Source organism: Nyctibius grandis, chromosome 9 (assembly GCF_013368605.1).
Source record: "Nyctibius grandis isolate bNycGra1 chromosome 9, bNycGra1.pri, whole genome shotgun sequence".
Classification (NCBI taxonomy): domain Eukaryota; kingdom Metazoa; phylum Chordata; class Aves; order Nyctibiiformes; family Nyctibiidae; genus Nyctibius; species Nyctibius grandis.
The window spans coordinates 30,515,032-30,537,977 of NC_090666.1; the positions used below are offsets into that span (position 1 = coordinate 30,515,032).

A 22,946-nucleotide genomic window follows, 5' to 3' on the forward strand; every position below is an offset into this window, starting at 1 on the left:
TATCTGCAGTGAAAATCCAGACATTTCTTTTCTAACTCTTAGTTTTCTAGCTGTGAAGCTGCAGCAGTCCCAGTCCACACTGAAGGAGGTGACAGCAGCAGGCAGGACGGGCACTGCTAGCTTGCCCAGACAGGGCTGGCCTGCAGGGCACGGCTGTGGCAGCACCACAGCACCTTTGCCCACCCCCAAGACACTACATTCATCTGCTCAACACCAGCAGAAATGTTTATTTTATTTTTTTTTGTTGAAAAAAAACCCACTTATATTTTAATCTTAATCAAACTGGGCACTCCATGCCATTCGCGTGGGGTTTTCGCAGTGGGCAGAGCCACGTGTGCAGACACCTGCTCGGGGCTCTGAGGGCGTTTGCTCAGCAGAGGATCACCCTGCCCTGAGGTTTTGTGGCTCCTGCACCAATGTCAGCATGTTATAAAAAACAGGAACAAACCTCTCATCTCCCAATATTTCCTACCTGGCTCTGCCTGGTGGTAGATGGATACTTCAGGTGGATGGATACTCAAGCCATAATGTGCTTCCCCACCACCTTTTGCACGGAGACTGGTGTAAGGGGCTCCTCTAGGAGCTCAGCACATCCCCACAGCATCTCCACATCATTACGTAAAAAAACCTCAAAACAAATCAGTAAACTATTTCTTAGTCCTTTACAAACGTCAGGACACAGGCCCCCAAGACAGATGCGCACGTCGCCTCATTGGCATTTGCTTCCCTTGTGGAACTACAATTGTCATTTTAATACAGGTCTATCCTTCTGCCACAGACAGGAGTAAAATAAGAGAGTTCAAACGCAAGAGTTGTTCTTTTTCACCGTGGCTAGAATAACAACTGAAAAGCAAAGCAAATACAGACAACACTCAGCAGCACTCGTCACAGGTCTCCATTTGGCTATCACAACTCTATTACACCCAAGATATAGATGCTATATACGTATACACATGCTATACATGTTATATGTGCTGCCACATCCAGTTTCTCACAGAGAAATGGGCTTTCAGAGGAGCCACACAACAGAAAGAGCTGGGAGAAAAGCTTTGGCCAACCTGCCTTCCCACCACCTCCTCTGCCCAGTTGACTTCAGCAACTTCAATCCTGGATGCCAACGGCTCCAGTCACTGAAAAAAGGACATGGAGATGGAAATTGAGCGACTTCCCAACAGCTTCATTTCTAAAAATGACTAGTGAGTTTACTCACCCAAAAAAGTCTGGAAACACACCCAATGTGATTTCTCCCAGGTCAGCGAAGGATACTTGAAATCCATTTGAAGAACAGGTCATCCTGGACATTTAGGACTTTCTAAAAATACTAACTTTTTAAAGCTCAGCTGAAAACATTTCAAGGCAATGAGAATCAAATTAGACATCTGATAACTAACTTCATTACACAGACTGCATCTCACATCTATGAAACAGCATCTCCAGTTTCTCAGAGGTAATCTGCCAGCTCTTTGAAAACTTCCTTAGGAGAAAGGCACTGAGAAGTGCATCCAGCTAAAATTTTGAGGTCTTCATTGGTCAACAAATAGTCCTAAAATGTTTGAGAAAGGAGAAAGATTTCCAGTTTCTCCTTAAGCAATGAAGATCTCCTTCCTCGAAGGCAATGAAGGCCTCCTTGGCTGAGCAGGTAGCTGGGGTCCTGTGACTCCAACTCTACAGCTACCACTGTCACCTTGTCCGAACAACCCCCTGTCCTATCCCAGGATCCATCACCCCATCGCAGGCCCATCTCCTCCAGCCGAGAGGCGCAGAGTCACACCACCAGGCGGAGACCCACGTTACGGGCTCAGAGGATGGGATGCCCCGTGCAGGCTCCTCCACAGGGAGCCACAGCCCGGGTCCCAGGCATGACACCAGCAAAGGAGGCATGGGGAGAAGGCAACCTCACGTTGGGCATGTGCACAAATGCGTCCATGTTTCCCTCCGGTAACTGACAGTGATTTTTCAACGTAATTTAGATTTGCAAGACGGTAGATGCGTCGATTCAGTTCTGTAAGATTTTGGGGAAAAAAGTATGGCCAACCAGAGAGACCTCCAAAACACCCACCCACAAGGGACAGGAGGTCCCACCTCAAGACGGAAACCTGCAAGAACCACCCAAATGCAAGGTAACTGTCTGGAGGCACTCACCACCAGCCATGTGGACAGGACAAAAACACTAATTCCAATCTTTACATATTTACTTTCCTATTATTTTACTTTTCCGGTGTTGAAAAACACAGGTAAGCTGTCGAGGCATCTCAACTGCACACATCCATGTGACAAAAACCACAGGTATGTTAAATCCGGCATCTTCTGCCCATCCAACTTTAACGCTAGCTCAGGAAATAGCACTGCTTAGAGGTGGAAAGTCAGCTGCATCGCTCAGCTCATTTTTGCTCAGTTCACATCCTGACACAGACTGTAGCAAGACATTTCACAGTGAGGTCAAATAAGAAACTCAAAAGACGGTGTATTTTTCATGCAGACACAGCCACCGATTTTACTAACCGATTTACGACCTCCCTAGGCACCAGAGGAGATAGGGTTTTATTAATTAAAATAGACTTGCTTCAGCCTCTCAACCCCAGATTAAGGCGAGCAGCTGGAGGAAACCCTTACTCCAGCCTGAACTATCCACCCAGTCCTGTGCTGGGACACAGGCGAGTGCCAACACGCTCCAGCTGCAAAGCAAATGCAGCAGATTGTGATTTTTTTGGTCGGTTGTATTTAATTTTTAGAATATTTCTCTCCAGGTATTTTTCTATACCATCTTCTCCCCCTTCAACTAGGAATCTTTCCCACTTCAAACTGCCACCACCAGTTTCCAATGGGAAGGGTGCCTCCAGTTTGAGTCCAGCTGTGAACAGCTACCAGGGCTTTGGTCCCACTCTTCCTCTTCTCCCGTTCCCCCAGGGAACATGGGGAAGAGACTCCTTCATGGCAGATTTTGCTCCTGACCCCAGAAAATTATAGCGTTAGCCTGCAATAGAAGACATGACACGTCTTTTCAGACACAAAGGGGACGAGTCTCTGCCATAAACTAGAAACTCAGTTCAAGAGCACAGCTACAGAACTGTGTTTTCCTCTGGAAATAAGTTTTTCCATCTAAATATGAAGAAACAATTTGACATCTATGATGGTACCTACCTATCTTAATTTATCATATTGAATTAATAATAGCCCAAATCCACACCATGATCCCTATATCCCTTTTGAATTGCTCATTTAGAATTCTAAAATAAATTATGAAAGACTAGCAAACGATCATCATAATGAAAAAAATAGTTTAGGAAAAAAAGACATACATGCTGCAATTGGGAAAAGCAGTAAGTGCAGTTTATACCCAATACAAAGTTGTCAAATGTGCCTCCTTCCCTTGGCATGAAACAAACTCTTTTTTTGAACTTACATATAGAAAGTATCTGTTTGTAAGACACTGCAACCAAGCTCACTGACACTTCAAAAGCTATGAAAATTCATCAGCTATTAAGCAACGGGAACCAGGTTAGTATCCACGGGGAAAAAAAAAGTATGCTGCTCCACGAAGTAATATCCAAGCTATTTTGCTGCAGGTATCAAATAAGATTACATTTATCATTTATTCTGGAACACTCAGATTCAAACCTATTCAGGAAAAAATACAGATGTAAGTTATTTTTTCAAATATTCTCTCACCAAAAACTGATTTCACATATTCACATAATATCAGCAAGGAACTTTTCATTTCTGATTTTTAGTTTTGTGATCCCTACGTTTGAAAAATTATATTAACAATGTGTTGATGTACTGGTTATTTATGACAGCCTAAAGCCTCAATATAAAATTTCAATACTGAAACAACGTTATTTCAAAATCAAAGATTTTAATGCCACTCCTCCTTTCTACAGGATCACAACATCCCACGTATAAAAGCAGTTACCTTAGAAGAGAATGCGACTGAAGCCAAAGGAATTATTCATATGAGCAAAATTACCATAAATGTCTTCAGGGGAATCTAAGCTTTAATCTTGTTTTTTCATGATGTCACTATAGCTTATGTTCAAACATTCACATTACTCATTTAGCTGTTTTAAACAGTAGTCAAATTGAAACAGTACGACAGTGCAATCTTGAAACTAAGCAGCAACTTTTGAAACACAGAGGAATTTAAGAAATCAGTTGAAAGTAATTTCTGTTCCGTACTAGTACTTTTTAGACAACAGCTACAAGAAAAAAAGATTAGTCTAGACTACAGACAGACTGTGGACAAGAATTTAGGCTAGAGGACCGCTGGGGATGGGACAACCCACCCACCCCAGCTGCACCGACCCTTTCTGATGCTGGAAGATGCTCCACTAAGAGACGGATGTTCCTGCTCCGACCAAGAAAGCCACTGAAAGCTGTTGTCTCTGCTATGGTGAGCGACCGGGGGTTTCTGCTTCATACACCTTGAAAAAAATCCCTGTAAAACCTCCTGCATGCTTGTTCTGCATATACCAGAGGAGTGTAAATCTTTCTTCATTTGAACAACGACAATATTTTTAAGACTTCAGAACAAGGCAGGCTGATTATTTTTGTTCTTCCTTCCTTCCTAGGGCAAAGATAAGACGCACATAAGCTACACGGACATTTTGTACCTTAACATTAGACTTCAGAAAAATGCCTCAGAAATCAATGTTTAGTAAAAAGATGCAAAATACTTCTCACTCAGTTTAGCAGTGTTCAAAACCATGAGATTATGATGTCCTGCACTAAGGACGTATGAATATCTTCTCTAGCCTTTACCTTGGGAAGTCACTCCCCACAGCCCTTAAATATTAAGTTTACTGCTTCAGGACCTCTGAAACAACGCACCTTATTCAGAGACTTCTACTTTTAAACACGGGACGGGATGACCGAGCCGCTGCCAGGCAGAAAAGCAAACCGCTGCCATCAGCTGCTTCCAGCCACCCGGTCTATCAAGTGTCTGCTAATGAAGCTGGGAGACAGAGCAGCGATTAGCAAAGGTGGGGTGCAGTATGCCCAGGACAGGCAGCGCCTGGTAATGAGACACACCTTGCTAGGAGCTCCCAGACCACTTCTGCAGCCTGAAGAACCAACATCATTTATAGCTGGATTTAAAAGCAGAGCATTGAGTGAGATTAGGGTTACCCATCCGCACCTGACAGAGGACAAGTGACATGAAGGAGATTAAAAATCCCTCTGGTCGACGAGATCCAAGGGGCACAGGCACACCTACACACACACACGACTGCATGAAAAAACATCTGCAGCCCAGCCAAAGGATTTCATTAATTTTATCAGTGAGCAGATTAGAAGGCAACTTGATCACAGTTCATAGCGCCTATATGAAGATAAACGAGCGGAAAAGGGTGCTGCAGCTTCAGTAAAAAAAGAGTACACCAAGATAAAATGTACAGGCTGGAAACAGGGCTTAACACAGATTGTTTATGCACGTTTTGGGCTTAGCCTTTGATATGAATCACGATGTTAACCGTTCTCCTTCAGCCTGCAGCTCACCAACAGCTTCCAGCACCGGGAGAAACAGCATGAACCACATCTGCTGTGCACAAAAAGCCAGGAAGCACGAACTAAACTGGGGAAACAAAAATCATGGATTGCACGTGTGTACCAAAAGCCAGGGCACCCAAGAGCAGCAGCGAGTACTCTGCCGTCACAGCAATCGCCCTACTCGAGCAGACAGGTTGGGGTCACTGCCAGTGCATGCTTTATTATTATTTTTTAAATGTTATTCATTTAACGTGGGAGGATTTCAGAGTTCTTTAATCCTTTGGCATTAACTTGCATATTACAGGAACTCCACACACAGGGAAGTTAAAAGACCGCAGAAGAAACCTGAATCACGCTGTTTTCCCTAACAAAGGACTGGGGCGTGATTAGCTGGAAATCATGTTTCCAGGTCAGTTGTTTTCTCGCCGCTTCCCTGTTTATGCATATGTACCCATTTCGTGCTCTGGGCAGAGCTGGGCACTGCGGGAGAGCGATGCAGGGACAGGAGAGGGGCTGAGCTCCAAGGGAACTGGAAGGGGAAGAGTTGCCAAAGGCTGCACTGAGCCACAACTTTTGCCCTTCCCTTGCACACAGGATCGCTCACAACCGGTGGACACTGCACTCCCCCACTGTCCCAGTCTGGCTGCAGCTGCTCTTACAGCCCAGCCTTGGGGATGGACCATGAGCAAGGACTCTGACCTACTTGTGGGCACCCAGTGGCCTTTGCCCTGCCACACAAGGAGAGGAAAGGGGGATCACGCAAACTGCCTCAATGCAGCGGGGAGCCAAAAAAAACAGCACCTGTTCCTTAAATTGGGTTTTCTTCCCCGCAGAGGCCCGCTCCCAGGCCATCACAGCACGCAGAGAGAGCGTGCGGCAGCAGCCTTGGCAAGCTGAAATCAAAGCACCCTGTGTCTGTAACTCAAGTCTTACCAACAGTCTGCATTTCCACTGTGGTGGCTTCCAGGATTTTTGAGTGTGTCTCATCACTGCAATGTTTCTGGAAGAACCAGTTGCTGGGCTTCTAAAAACATGAAAGTGTTACCTTTCACTTCTAAAATCACATTTCTGCTTTTCCCCCACCACAAATATGAGCAAATTTTAAGAACTTCAAGCTAACTTTTGAGAGGGCTCAACTCCCAGTCAGTCTTCTGAGTTTCTGGAAGCCTTCCTCAGGACCCGGCAGTTGGAGCTGGCTGTCGGGGATCTCTCTAACACATGGCTGACTCAAACTGTCCCTTCCAGAGTAGTTCCTTGTGTTATTCAATATTAAATATCTGTATGTTAAAAAAAAAAACACCACCAACCACACTTATGGTGCAAAATCTGACTTCCATCACTACTCTGGTGTGTGGGCAGAGTGTTTGCCATCACAGAACATTAGACATTTTACAGCCACGTTGTGCAGAAATGGTACTTACCACCTTCTTACTCGAGAAATTGTAATACATCCTCAAGCTTGACAAGATCAGCAAGGGAAACGCCAGGTAGAGTTTGGATAGGGCAGGAGAAGAGTGAGAGAGAGGGAGGATGATGACCCAGGCACAGGTCAGGATGGTATGTCCAGAACAGACCCTTGGCTTACATTACTTGCATATAGGAAAAGATTTGAAAAATCTTGTATGTTGTGATTCTGGAGCAGAAAACACAGCTGAGGGCAACTGGACCAAAACTTGCGAGTGTATCAAGATGGAGACCCGAGACTACAGAAGACAATTTCGAGGTATTACCCCCATAGGCCAAGTTGTCAGTACGTAACTCATATGCTCATTTTCAGAAGTCTTTTTGAGTTCAGATAAAGTTTGATAAATACATTTTCAGATAATGTCTCTTGCTGAGCATTAAAAGGTGTTCCTGATAGCCAAAGAAAATGAGGCTAATGAGAGCAGAAATACTTATACCTACTTTATCTACTAAAGAAATTATACAAAGTGGCCCCAAAGAATCTCCTAGCAAATCTGAAACTACATATATTTAAGAGAAGAACTACTCAGTCAGTGATGAAAGTGCCAGATACAGAGCAAATTTTTTCTTCACTTTTGTGTGTTTAAAAAGTTCCATTAAAAAAAAAATTAAATACTAGGGCCGAAAAAATTTGGTTACAGGAGTGTAATCTTGAATAGAAACACAGATGTTCAAAATGCAGCGAGCTGAAATAATTCACTTCACTGGTCCATATGAAATACAAAACGCTTCTCTGAACTTACACCCAAAAACCCACCTTGCCCTGTGTTTGTGGGCTGTTGAGCTGATGTCTGGTGCCATGTGGCTTCCCAGAGCATGGGGATTCCAATACTGCTTGTGCTTTTTTCCAGGAGCATCCCAACCCGCTCAGCTTTACCCAGCTGCGACGCCTGCTAGAGCTACACACCAGGAGCTACCCTGCGTCCTGAGCGGCTGCAGCTCTTGGTGCAGCCACAGCCGGACAGGCACTCAGTGAACACTTACTGAGCTGGCAGATGTGGCGATGCAGAGTCCTTAACCATCAGGCTGTTTTTCCCCCTTCCTGGAAGGGCGAAAGCTGGCTTTTATTTCAAACTACCAATATTCAGGTCATTCCAATAAAAACAGAGGGAAACATAAAATACAGTGTTTAAGACTGAACGCAGAGCTCAGCACAAACTGAAGCTGAAGTTACAATTCATGGCTAGCAGATTTTGTGCCTACAATGTTCAGCAAAAACCCCGAATACAGGATCCAGATGAACCCAAAAATCAAAACGATGAAATGGCAGGGCATGAACATAAGTATTCCTCCACAAAAAGCTGGGTGATTTGCTTATCCAAAGTACAAGTCTCTTATAACCTCATGGGAACTTTAGGGTTGACTCCCCTTGATGAACAGAGAAAATAACACTTCTCTGACTTAACTACCACAGCTCACAGCAAATGCCATTTTCCACTGTAAATCGGTTCCTAGCTAGTTAATCTCTTGGTTCGTATGCCAAAAGCTGCCCCCTTCCATTTATTTTTTGGGACGGTGGTTTCTCCACCTTTTGTGCATTTATAGACAAGAGTCCTTTCCAAATTCATTAGTTTTCCTTGAAAGTAGGGGATTAGAGTTACTCAAACGGTGGTTGCTCACAAAACTATACTATGGTAGTAACAACTACTAGTAGACATGTCAGAAAAGAGGGGTGAAGAAATTTTGGTCTTAAAAAAAAGGGACAAAAATATAAGTCCCATGGTTTTTTACCTCCATGAGTTAATCAATGGGTGAGAGAAATGGTATTTCAGTTACACATGTTGAGCTTCAGATATTATTTTTAATATAATTTAGAGTAATTTAGAGTAATTGCAACATCTTGGTGGGGATTTTTTGTTGTTCCCACATCAGTTCCTCAACATCAGTACTTCTGTGCTTGCCTTCATCTGTGCTGCTGTCAATATCTGCATTTCATGTAAAATCTATACCGCTGCTACTGCCATTTGCTGGGATGGGACTTCATTTTGAATCTATGAAAGCGTTTTCCTGGTTCATAAGCAATGCAGCCTTATAACTGTGATAACTGGGAAAGCTGGAGAAATATTTATGGTGGAAGATGCAAAAATTATTTTTAGAAGAAAAAAAAAGCCACTTTGAATGGGAATTAATTCCTCTACATATTAGTTGAGCCAACTGTGGAGTAAGACTGGCCAAAAGAAAGCCTTGCTGAGCAACAGCAGAAGGAGAAGCTTCAGAGAGGACCATGCACCCCATGGGACCCCAGCAATCAAACAGTGCGTTATCATTTACTAGAGATCGCGAGTGCATCAGTGAAGCATGGGTTAGAAGCAGGTGTACTCACCTCGCTTAGATTTTCAAATGGCTTTTGCCAGCCTCCCCCTCTCAAGAACCTGCACATCTTTCGTAATAGTCACCATCATCAGTCAGATGGGGAAGTCACAGAGTTGGAGCTAATACCACTCGTATCAATAAAAATAAATCAATACCATATTTGATAGAACATCATAATAATTAACTAGTGCTGCAGAGATGATGGTGACTTCCAGAAAGAGAGGGCTTAAAAACAGAGAGGCCAGAGTCCTGCCAGAGGGGACATTTCATTGGGGAAAATTTACCAACACAAGAGAATTACTTACATCAGAAATTTGTCATTGCATGAGGCATTGCAAAACTGCATCCAGGACCCTGCCCATCTTTGCCATCTCTTGCAAATCGATATCATTTCAAAGCAGAAGGCAAATAGGGGAGGACTATAGGGTGATATGTGGCATAGGGTGTTTGAGTGAAGTGTCCCAAGAGCTGCTCAGTCTAACAGGACAAATCAGAGTATGACTGTGCCAAATACAGCGTGGAGAGGAAAAAAGGGAAGCAATTACCTGCCCTGGAAGGGAGCGCTGTACAGAACCAAACAAGGCTTTTTGTATGAAGGCAAGAAATAATTGGTGCTTTTCATGCAGAACTGATTCACGCCGCAAATGATGGCAGTGCAAGGACTACACTGGATTAGCCAGGAGCGCCTTCATTTTTCTGCAGCCTTTCAGAAAGCATTTCCAGGTGGCCCCAGGAGGAGGAGAGAGCTGCCAGCATCCCACGTGTGCTGCGGGAGTGCAGCAGCTGAGGAGCACCCAGCTGCCAGCCAGCCCTGAGCCCCCACGGAAGGAAGGATGGAAAAGCTGAGGGAAGCCAGCCTTCACCTGGGGCACGAAGGGGCACCTGCCCATGATTTTGCTGGAAACCAGAGAGCCGTGTCTCTTTTTTCCCCCTGCTTGGTTGCATTTCCAGTCCAGCTAAAACCACGGTGCCATGCAAGCTGCCTGCTGTGGTACGGGATGCTACTGCCATCCTCCCCACCCCACAGGGCATGTACATACCTGTACCACCACATCATCCCTCCTCCATCTCTGCCACCTCCCACACATACACCAGCAGGCACGTAAGGTCTAAAGATCACCCCATCATAGGTCCCCAAGAATTTAAAACCAGCAAGAGATTAACAGAGGGACGAGCACTGCTTCTCTACACACTATGCTGCATCTGCTCTTGGAACAGGGTGGAAATTCTCCATTCCCCTGGCACACTGACACAAGGGAGTAAGTAACTCAAGACGTAAAATTTGCTTCAGGTTCACTTCAACAGAGCTACAGAGTGAAAGAGTCATTTAATGCAATCAAGACTACCTAAGCGATCTCAGCCACCAAAGCAAGAAGCACATCAGTTCATATGTGAAGAAACCATGGTATTGAGTGGAATTTAGATTATACACTTACTTTAGTGACCTTTTACTGTATCTAAATTATTTTTAAACTGAAATCTTTATTCTGGCCATTTTCTGTGCAGTAAAGAGGAAGCTATTCATTCAGAAATATAGGGAGTTAGTTGTTCTCTAAAGGATAACCTAAACAATGTGAAAATGCACTAAACAAGAAACCAAGACTTTAGCTCTGTGAGGTGAAAACCTCTAATAAGAATGTCAGCAGCCTCCTAACACACATCCCAAAGTCATTTATTCAAAACTATCCCACTGCACACACATTAAAGTATTATTCACTACCAATGCTGCCAGACCAATGTACACCTGAAGCCCAGCAAACTGCTGCAGCAAGAGGAGTTTGTATGCATTTTAAGTACCAGTGGATGTAAAAATACACATTTATACTCACTTTCCCAGACTTCTGCACATTTTGGTGGGGGGCTGCTGTTTTCAGACCGCTCAGAGGGCTGTGCTGTTTCCATGTTTCATGGGACAACCGCCATACCTCCATATCAGAGGGACCTATACGCATCTCAAAACTATCAACCTGTCCCAATGCTCTGCAGGCGAAGAGCTGGTTATGGGTATAGTTAAGACTTACACACGATGATGATTATGGCTCAACAGCAAGAGCAGCAAATACTTCACAGTGGCAGTGCAGTACGCCATTTTAAACAATTCCCTCACATTTTGTCAGGGCAGTCCACTGCCTAGTTGTTCTTCTGGGTCTCCTAACCAGAGCCAGCCTGCAGCTAAATGGACAGTGTTAGTGCTTCCTACCTCTTCCTGGGCAAAGGGACTCTCCTGTCCTGATTAATAGGCTTGTTTTACACTTTATGTCCCATTTGGACTACAGCAATGTACCAAACCTAGGCAAGAAACCACCAAAAGGAGGCAAGGAAGGTATGCAAGCAAAGGAGCAGCACAAATACGAAAACCAAAACCTTAGCTAATGCTGAGGTGTTTCGTTACACTGAAAGCTACCAGGAGTACAATTCCTTTCCTTACTTTCTACCACCGCACTATAAAAGGTATGACCTTCAAAATATTGTCTGTTTTTTTCTTTAGGATTCAAAGCAGCCTGTTTCATCCAAGCTGTCCTATACATCAGGTGATACTCTGGCAAGAAAATAACAGTCAATAGCCATATTCCTCCACGGAGCTTTTACTGCAAGAATCAAATGTTGTATTTCTAGTCCCTGCCACCTTCACTTAAAGCAATCCAGAGCAGCTATTTAGAAAATGTCCTCACAGCTATCAGGGAGGCTTGCTTAAGACTGGAAAGCCACCTTTCTATCAAATAAAATGTCTTGAACAAGTTGCTGAGGAAAAAGCAAACTGAAAGCAGAACAAAGGACAACTCTGAACCTGAAGTGGGCTTATGCTGAAAGAGCCAGCAAGGACACTGATGCTGAGAGAGGCCGCAGACGTTCATAACAGGGCTGGCAAAATGGGCTTTAGAAGTGTTGGGGGTCACCTTCGATGGGGATCTCACCTGCTGGCTGCTAAACCCGACTGAACCCTACATGAAAAGCAGGCGGGTTTGCCTGAGAAAGAATGCATGAGGAGGCCAAAGGAAATGGCAAAGGAAGAGCAGAGCTGGGAATACTGTCTAGTAGTGCTGAGTACTACCTGGGCTACGAAAGAGCGAGCCATCACGCCCTGTAATGCAGTGACGGGAGAAGGGGTTGCTCAGAAAAAACACAGGGAGTTACAGGAACACGAGCTGTATTTATTTAAGGGGAGCAGGCGCTCGGTCTCCAGGAAACGTGACCACGGCCCAGCGTTCAGCGTTTACATCGCCAGCGAGCGGAGGTCCCCAGCAGCGCGAGGCGCGGAGCCGGCCACACGAACCCTGCGGCTCCGGCAGCCCCGGGTGCGCAGCCCGGGCCCCAGCCGAGACACCAGAGCTGCTCCCGTGCGACAGGCCCAGCACCGGGACACCCCGGAACCAGCGGGGCGGGCGGAACCCTCTGTGCGGCGACACCGCCGCCCCCGCGCCCGCCCTTCGGCTGAGGGACGGGGCGGCCCCGGCCCCGCTCGGCACCACGGAGAGCTCCCGCCGTCCCTCCCGGCAGCGGGGGGACCCAAAGCCGCCCGCGCCCCTCACCGCAGCGGCTGGGCCCGTGGAGCTGCGGGACCACCCTCCCACCGCCCCCCCGGACCCCCCCTCAGCGGGGCTTCAGCCCTGAGGGCAGGCGTGCGAAGCTCCTGCAGGAGACTGACAGGTGTCAATCACCGCCTCGGTCTTCTCAAGTCGATCACCCCTCCAAAAAGGGAAAATTATAAATATTATTAACATATTATAAAGTTCACCACCACTTTCAAAGTAGGAAAAAAAACGTTTCACAGACTGTATCTAGGGAATTTGGACACAGAAAAATTACTCTTGACATCACCGAAGAAAACAATAAGTTATATGAGTGAAGAATTACGCTATCTTCCAAAAATATAAATAAATTATCATCTTGGCAATAAATACGAGCCAAAGCCTGAAAGGACTATTTTACTTCCAAGCAAGTTCATTCATAGATCTTATTAATAGTGAACCTGGTTCCTTTATGAACTCAGGAGCAGCAGGAGGAAAAGCATAAGAAGATTATGTTAATACTATATTTAAGCATATGTAAGGATGGTGAATGAAATACTGATTATTCACTCACTTAATTCAGAAAAAATAACCCAACCACTTACTAAGAATAGATTTCAGGGGATAAGAGAAGAGAAACTAGGCTGCACCAGAAAAAAAAAAAAGACACAGCTTCAGTAGTACTCGCTATCCCTCATTATCCGCATTCATCAGAGCTGAGGTCTACGGAAATCAACTTCGATATAAAAGCATCAACAGGGATAAACTACCCAAAGACTTTCAGATTAATGCACCCTTTGCACAGACTCGTTATCATCATCACGGAAAACGGCAGAGCTGGGTTTAACATAACTTCACAGATTTTTGCAAAGAGGCTCAAAGACATGGGGAAAATCAGACTTTGTAGACTTTACAGAATCACAGACTGGTTGGGGTTGGAAGGGACCTCTGGTGATCATCTAGTCCAACCCCCTGCCAAAGCAGGGTCACCCAGAGCACGTTGCACAGGGTCGTGTCCAGGCGGGTTTTGAATATCTCCAGAGAAGGACACTCCACACCCTCCCTGGGCAGCCTGTTCCAGTGCTCTGGCACCCTCAAAGGAAAGAAGTTTTTCCCCATATTTAGATGGAACTCCCCATGTTTCAGTTTGTGCCAGTTGCCCCTTGTCCTGTCACTGGACACCACTGAGAAGAGCCTGGCCCCATCCTCTTGACACCCACCCTTAAGGTATTTGTAAGCATTGATAAGATCCCCCCTCAGTCTTCTCTTCTCTTCTCCAGGCTGAACAGACCCAGCTCCCTCAGCCTCTTCTCGTAGAAGAGATGCTCCAGTCCTCTGATCATCTCTGTAGCCCTCCACTGGACTCTGTCCAGTAGTTCCTTGTCTTTCTTGAACTGGGGGGGCCAGACCTGCACACAGTTACTCCAGGTGTGGCCTCACTAGGACAGTGTAGAGGGAGAGGAGAACCTCCCTCTACCTGCTGGCCACACTCTTCCTAATGCACCCCAGGACACCATTGGCCTTCTTGGACTCAAGGGCACACTGTTGGCTCATGGGGAACTTGTCCACCAGAACTCCCAGGTCCTTCTCTGCAGAGCTGCTTTCCAGCAGGTCAACCCCCAACCTATGATGGAAGGACCTGACAGTCGTCATGAAATAGAGGGGAGGCTGCCGGCCTCAAGCTCCCACCGGTCCAAGCATGTAAGGTAGGTTACAGAGTTAAGACAGGATTTTCTGCACTTTCTTGAAAGCTCTTGAGTCTGGGAGACTTTGCTCCCTCGCGTGTACTTTGTCAAAAGCATAGGCACACATGCGTCCAACCAGACCTCCACGCTTTCACTCACATCAGCTGTACTTTTCCGTTTCACATTCTTAAGAGCTGCTCACTCAGCCAAGGGTCCCAATTTAGCTTCTGATTAATCAAAGGCTGAATGCTCATTAGCAACTGAGGCACAAGCCAATCACAACCTCACAGGCAGCGGACGTGCCCCCAGAGCTCAGCTCTGTGCTTGCCGTCCTCCAAAGGGAGCCCAGGCTCACTCCCACCTCGCTCCTCCACGCGAGCTGAAGCACAGTACGTGGAGACAAGCAGGAGACTGTAAAAAGCACGTTCCCAAAACGCTAGCGTACACACCCGACACATGGCTGCCAGGATCACTGGTTCCAGTTAACCATTAATTTCCAGCTTCGCTTTGTTATCAAAACACACCATCATACGACATCAACCTGCAGAATACCACTTGGCACTGGTAAGCAGCAGGAGATAAAAAAGCGTCTGTAAAAATACGACTACAAGAATGTCTGTATAATACCCATTAAATCCCAGGAAAGCACATCTGCTCTCAGCACGGGAATGACGACTTCGCTGGCTGTAAGAGCGCTTCTAACCAAGAGAGGGGCTGCACCTCCAGAGAAGACATCAAAGCCAACGGCAGCTGAGAAAATGGAAGTGTGGTGCCACAGGGCTGCTCTGAAAAGCTTAAGGACAAAAAAAATGGGAACTTGTTTTAGCCTAGCTGGAACAGATGATTCTGGTTTAACGTGGAATATGACCATAAATCACAGTTGCCTGTGGCTCCACACCCTCGAGATGGCACCCAGGCTTTCTGCAGACTCCACAGGCAACAGGTTCAAGAAGCTGCAGACCTACACAGAGTCAGTGTCAAAAGGGGATGTTCAACCAGATTAAAGCTTCCGCTACCAAAACTACCAAAATTTAAGTGAGAAAACAATGCTATTTCTCATAGAGCTTAAGCAGCTATCGCAAAGGAGATCTCTCCCTACATAAAACCCCTTAATTTCTGTAGTGTGGGAAACACATAAAACACATGTGCTACAAAGTTCTTTCCAGGGTTTAAGCTTGACCAAAGGCTATCAGAACTAAAAAAAGTGGGTAAGCACCTGACAAAATAGAAGTTACCACCTCCTCCTTTGGTCTCCCCATGTGAGCTATGTGTGTGTGTCAAGAGCAAGCTGTAAAACCTGGGCAGGGGAGGAAGGGTATAAACCCGGTTCCCCCATAGAGCCAGCTTTATTACAAGTTTCTCACAAACGAAGCACAGTTCAGCCATCGGCTTATGTTCATTCTTCTCATTTTTTCAGAGACTTAAATATACCAGTGCTGATCCTCTGTCTTTATATGTGAAAAGCAAGGCAAGTCTAAGGACAAAAGCAGCCTTGAAATGTGTTATCCTAGTCTGGTTTTGATCAGTATACATTTTTTCCCTACTATCCTCCTAATAGCATCCAGGGTGGACCACATCAAGGCTTCATCGTCTTGAGGGCTTCACTCTTCCCTCAGCAGCTGCTGCAAGAACAGGGCAAACCTGTAGAGATATTTTCCTTCAATACTCTCCCAAGTCCCCAGTAATTTCTGCTGCACAAATTCCCCGACCTATGGTCCATACCTTGGTATTTATATTATCCCTCGATAGAGTCTTCTGCTAGGGCTGTCCACATTTATTTTCCAGCTAATCTGCATGCATGTGCAAAATTTATTAATGAAAACATAGGGCTGATGATGCTTTTGAATTAAAGATCCTATTATGCCCTTACTGGGAGTCATATAAAGTCTTTTTTATTATTATTAAGTACTCAGTACCTGTGCTCAATATTTGAGACGAAAAACAAAAACTCATTCTGATTCAGAATGGGCTTTGTAAAAAAAGTTTTATAAAATCTGCATCTAAAGAAGTCAAAGATACTTCCCCTCTAGTAGTTTCCCAGCAGACTGTGCCAAAATACCAGAGTATAATTAAGCAAGGAAAAAGGCAGTGAAAGTTTAAACTCAAAGACTCATTTGCTAAAAAAGTTGAGGAGCTAAATAAAAATGAACCTCCTTTTAGACACATTGAACACTTTTGCCAGAAGCCTTTCAGAATGGAAGAGGCAGGTACTAACTATCTCTGCAAAACTCAAAACTTAAACAGATTAAATTGGGAAAAAATAATTCTTGTTGAGGCTGCCTCACAACCCCTATGTAAAAACTTCATTTTCACATGCTACATCTGACAAATGAAAGAAACTAACGTTTTCCGTACTCGCTTGTTCTCTTTTGATCACATTTTAAACAGTTCATCTCTTCCCAGAGCTGATACGACAACACTAATAGCAGAAAGGAGGAGGGAGAGCCATTGGGAAATGAAGAGTGGTAGCACATGCAGAGTTGGAACAATGATGAACTGGCGTCGGTATAGTCCTCAGGCCTCATATTACCACAGGCCCGTCACAAAATTGTTTATGCGATTTTAAAGTAGTACAGTAACGAAAGCAACAGAAAGCAAGTTATCAGAGAGTACACGCTGACACGCAACGCCAAACTCATCACTGAAGGAGGAAGATTTCGACTTTCCTTTAAATTCACAATACAGTATATTCCTCCCACGTTTTCTCTGAATAAGAACACTCGGGATACTCGGCATCTTACCCGCAAGACAGAAGATACGGGTCCAAGAGCTCCATTCTCTTAGAATCTCTTGAAATTAAAAAATAAATTAAAAAAAATTTTCCTGTTCCAGTATGCCTTGCAAAGGAAAAGCCTCAGAAACCAAAATGGAAAAGAACATCAGTATAAATACCTTAAATTCGTACTGCTGCAAACAGGATAAAGGCGATATCCTTCAATCCCCCGAGCAAACCTTCCTTTTGCATCTCTGTCAAAAACACTCTGCACAGAAAAATCCTGACCCGAGTGGTTACATGGCACCTGTAAAAGGACATTTTCCTGGAGAACTGCAAAAGCCTTTACAGTGAAATTTAAAAACTTCACTCATCTCCCTCCCCTGCCAGCCCCAAGGGGCAGGGTGAAGGACAGTACCCAAAACCTTTTGTTTTCTCCTCTCACCTATGACAACGCAAGATCGCTCATCAGAGCACTCCTCACCGTGGTCATGAAGGACAATAAGGATCCTCAGCTTCTACCGGAACTACTTACGAAAGTCGATTTCCTGTCTGTCTCCCTACCACAAAGATCCTCTGATGTCTAACAATATATTTGCACTCAGCCAACAGCTTTTCTTCCAGCGGAGCACTAACCTGAGTATTTCCTCCACGCAGGTTCTTGTCCTCATACAACATCTCGGCACTTAACCTTTGACATCTCTACCCTCTTGTCGAATTTGATGGACTTTTCAATGTGTTGAACAATTGACTGACTGTGCGATGCTTATGCAATGGGAAACGGAGCTCAGAAATGTACAGGGGTGGCAGGAGTTCCTGATAAAAAGATTCGTTCATGAGGCAATCCTGATGTAAAAGCATCTCCTGATGGAGAGCATCCTCACTTCAAGAGAGAGAAACACAAAGAGACCTAATCCTACAGCAGCAGGGAAGAAATTTCTCCCCAGGGAAAACAAAGCACCATTCCTCTTCAAGCACATAAATTGAAAAAAAATTAATATTAAATAAATTAAAATAAAATTTAAAAACAAATATAATCCACAAAGATATAAAAACATAACGCTGTGCGTTCAAGTACGAAAGGAAAGAAGCTTCTGGCCTCTGAGGTTCCTGGCACTTCCACAGATGCTTGGTATGACATATAAAAGCTCAGTAATAACCAACTAACACACATCACTACCAAAAGCAGCCCGATGTTCCCAGATCCCTCCAACCAGCAGATACCCACAGAGGACACTTCTGCAACCAGGTTATTCCCCGGCTCTGTTGGCAGCGGGCTGGCCGTGGAGCCGAGGGGACAGCACTGAGTCACAGCCCTCGGCGGCCAGCACTGACTCAGCCCCGCGCTCCCCGCCAGCAAAGGAGGCTCAAGGTAACCCGGGTAAGCTTCTGTGGAGGTGCCAAATTCCCTTTGCACGGGGACACAGACAAACGCCGTGGCTGAGAACATAAAAATGATCCCAATTCCCTTTGCAACCAGATATCCTTGAGAGGACGGCTGTCTGGGGCATCGCTCCGAGACAAGCTCAGCTCCCAGAGTCATATCACTTACGTGGGTTTCTTCTTTTTTTTTTTTTAATTTTATTTTTTTATTTTTTAAATGCACAGATGTGCTGCTGTTTTGGTCAGCTACAGACCCCGATACAGCTGGCTCCTGCCAGCTCCCAGAGCCTACTGACGGCCTCTTCATGGATTCACATTGCGAAAACAAATATTTCTCATACCTACCATACAAAAGACATTCACTAGAAGGACTGTAAAAATGCACTCTGTTGTTAAATGGTAGGAAAGAGCAAAAAAACAGCCACACTGTATGCAAACAGGGAAGAAACTTGCTTTAAAATGTCTTTTCATTTGCTTACATAATCAATTCACCAAGCTTTATTTCTTTTTTTTGGTCACACAACATTTATACTCTAAAGGTATTTCCTTTAAAACCAAAGTACGTAAATAACAGCTTCTCCTGATAAATACAGGCCAAAACCACAGTTTTAATCTTTGGTACTTAAACTTAAACTGAAATCCATAGCCCGGCAGCTGGATGGCCTGAGTCTCAAAGGTGCCAAGCACTTACTGGTTTCAGAATTTGCAGAAACAGCAAGTGCTACGCGTCTCTTGATCAGACCACGTCCGCAGACGTTCAAACAAAGATCCTCATCTAATGTGTCAGGGTCCCGCACCCACTGAACGAACTCCAAATGCACGAGACATCAACCTGACAAGCCATGCTCACTGCCAGCACCTGGAGCCAGACTGTTTCAGCCTCGCCTAAAATCGCCCTGGCACAGAGAAACACTAACGTCCTCATTCAGCCCCTGCAGCCGGTGAAACGCTCCTCACCAGGGACACATCCACACTGCCATCCCCAAAAGTTCCTCGGGTCACAGACGACATCCCAAAAACATCAACGCCAAGTTCCTTAGAGGGCATGCTGTATTTCTGCTCTGTCCCACGGCACTCCAACACAGGTGTTTGCCATCATCCTGCTCAGCAGGAACCCTTCGTTCCCATGCAGGATCTCTGACCAGGTGACTGCGAACAACCCAACGCACCGGTGCGGGGTACGGCAAGCGCAGAGGTAAGTTTGCTGGAGGGCAGCTGAGCCTGACCTGGTTGCAGTCCCAAACTGCAATGATGCCCCGTCTGAGCTAATAAGCCCAGCCGTTTAGAAGGTTTTACTCACTCAAGTCAAAACACAGTTGGCTTTTAAAAAAGCCCCATTTGCTTATAACAAACAAGATAAAAGTACTCTAGAAGCCTACGTGCTCACAGCAAGCACAAGGGCTGCCACTGAAGGCCTATGGCACCGCATTTCCATTCCCGAGCCACATACAGCCCATGAAAGGGCACTAAACTTTCCTCAGAGCAGATAAATCTGAAGAAGCCAGGGACAAATATAAACACGGCCTGAGGTGAGCAAAGCTACGAGACACCTCCCACTTCAAACACTAAGCACAATGTCCTCTACAGTATCTTCTCAGAAAACAAGTCTCCAAAAAGCAAATTCCCCTCCTGCTGAAAAAGCTGGGCTGCTCTCCCTTGAGCTGAGGAGCCGGAGCTTTCGCACACAGGCCACGCCGGAGAAGCCTCAGCCAGCACACTGGCTGCTGAAAAGAAACTTTAAAAAGCAGGCGTGCGTGAGGGGTCACAGCTCATCTGTTATGCTCTGATAAACCATATGGCAAAACATGAGAAAATGCCTCGTGCGACCCTTTTTCTTAATTCCTGAAAGCAAGAATTGAGTTTTCATGCAGCTGTGCCTCAGCCAACGGGGGAGGGCATCCCGGGAGGGCAGCCTTGCGAAGCCGAGCGCTGCGACCGAGAGCCCGGCACCGGGTGAGCACACTGGCACAATCACACCTGAGCTGCTCTCTTCTTTTCGCACGGAAACCGTGGACTTACCAGCCGGGACAAATGCTAGCCGAGGGAGCTCTGCGCTTCATTAACTGGGGACAGCGCCTCAAAGCAAAAGGGATGCACAGTCACCTGCCCAAGCTAACTGCTGGCCACATTTCTGCGACCGTGGCAGTGTACAGAGCAGGAATATCATGGAAGAGACAGGACTGCTCGATCTTGGGCTGCCAGAGGAGCAGTGGGAAGCTTTCCGCTCTGCTGGGCCAGCCCCGAACCGTGAGGGTTACTAAGCTTTTCCTCTGGTCATCACACTACTACACACCGTAAGGGCCAAGAACCACATTATTCACTGCAGAAAAAAAAAGTCAAACAGAGGATTTGGCAAAACCCCCAAAAGCATCTATCTTAGACATCCTAAAAGTAACAACAGTCATTCAAGACATGACTGTTTACACTACGAGACTCATTACCCAGGAGGCCTGCCTATTTTTAGAGGTAGATATCACTACAATTGAGTGCTAGATAAACCCAAACAATTATTTTAAAAGGGTATTCCATCACTAATTATTCTAAACATCTTCCGCGCTCCGTAGGTTGGCCCACTGCCACTCCCAAGCACAACAGTTCAGAGAGCGATGCTACGACCTCGCTCACACGATGCTTGAATGGCCGTGACAGATAACTCACAGTGCGAGCGGCGTGTCCGTACGAGTCCAACAGCCGGGGCGAGCTCGTCACCGCTTCTGCACGCCAAAAAAAAAAAAAAACAAACCCAAAACTGAGACCACAATCTTGTTTATGCTACAAAAAAACAGGAAGTTTTAATTTACCACCAACAAAGATTCCCTGAGGAACAAACGTGCTACAAACAGTGGCGAAAGCCCTTGAGCAGCAGCACCACGTCCAGAGCCCTAAGGCTCAAATACGATACGGCACAAGGTAGAAACATCAATTGTGGTTTGCTTGGAAGAACCTACTGGAGACGAGAAAAAAGGAGAGGTGAGGCTCCTGCATGCTGACGTATCTGCCCGAAGAACTAAAAGCCCAGGCTAAGCACGTTTCCAAGGACCAGCCTGGCTGCTGTCGGCTACGTCGCTCGCTGATCTATTATTCTGTGGTTTCACCAGACCAAGCCCAGTGTCCCGACTGCTTCACAGCCTCCCCTCCAGCCCAGCGCCGCCAGCGCTCCCTCACCCTGAGTTTGGAGAGATCGAGGCGAAGATGCAGGCAGAGAGCAGGGCTGGACCGCGCCAGCAGCCGCCCCTCAGACACAGTCCAGCCAGGCAGCCTTCGGGGGAACCCAACGCGCCTCCATTTCTAAAACCGTGTGTGAATATTTTTTAAGCAAACCACAGTTTTTGCACAATAACAGATACTGCAACCACAGTTTGGGTCCAGCACAGCCTAAATCCGACCGAATCCAGGAGGAACCACGAAACTCAAACCCAGCGGGTGCCAAAGCCCAGACAGCACGCTAAAAAAAAAGGGCTTTTAGGGTATTTTAACCAGCCAGGAAAGGGAGACGCTGCGAGGCGAACCCGCATTTCACGCCCGAGCTCCTCTCGCAAGGACGCGCCCGCCTTCCCCGCTGCAGAGGGCGGCGGCGGTGCCGGGGGGAGGCGGCCAGCCCCGACTCCGCCGGAGGGAGCACGCCGGCCCCGGGGGCCGGGCGGCAGCCGGGGGAAGGGGAGGGGAGGGCGGCCAGGCCACCGCGACAGCCGCGCTCCCCGTCCCCGCCCGCAGCGGGATCCCGGGCGGCAGCGCGCCGGGCAGAGCAGGGACCGCGGTCCCAGCGGCTGCCGCCTCCCCGGGGGGCGAGTGACCGGGGCCAAACTTCCCGCCGCGCCGCCACCCCCTCAAAATGGCTTCGCCACCGCCGCCGCCGCGGCCCCTGGCCGGGTAAGGCCGCCCAGGAGCCCGCCCCCGCCCCGCCGCCGGGCACGGCCGGGCCCCGCGCCCCACTGCGCCCCGCCACACCGCCGGCCGGTCCCCCGCCCCGACCCGCCCCGCCGCGCCGCGCTCAACAGGTGCGGGTCGGCCGGGCCCTCCGCTGCCGGCACCTGCCGCCGCGTCAGGACCTGGACAGGTCCCGCGGGGCGCTCCGCTCCCGCCGCCGCGCCCGAACCTCACCTCCCCCGGCGCCGCGCCGCTGCCCGGGCCCCGCCGCCGCCGTCGCCGCTCCGCCATCCGCAGCCCCGGCCGAGCCGAGCGGCGGCCCCCGCTGTGCCGCCGCCGCCGCCGCCGCCGACACCGGCTGCCGTGCGCGCCTGCGCGCGGCCGCGGAGACCGGCCGCGCGCGCCCCCGCCGACGTGCAGGCCCCGCCCGGCCCGCCCGCGGCGCGAGCCCCGCGGCCGCGAGCGGGGCGGGTCCGGGGGCGGTGCCGTCATTCCCATTGGCGGGCCCGGGGCGGGGCGGGGGAAAGA

The 22,946-nt window shown here is 47.3% G+C and overlaps 1 protein-coding gene across 2 annotated transcripts in view; it reads right to left on the reverse strand.

The window, feature by feature from the left end:
• ADARB1 (adenosine deaminase RNA specific B1) overlaps positions 1-22,728 on the reverse strand; it is a 100,500-nt gene extending 77,772 nt beyond the window's left edge. For both annotated transcript variants that reach the window (XM_068407733.1, XM_068407734.1), the window contains exon 1: positions 22,653-22,728. The gene's annotated coding sequence lies outside the window, so the exon portion shown is untranslated. The remainder of the gene's footprint in view (positions 1-22,652) is intronic.
• Between the last annotated feature and the right edge of the window lie 218 nt (positions 22,729-22,946).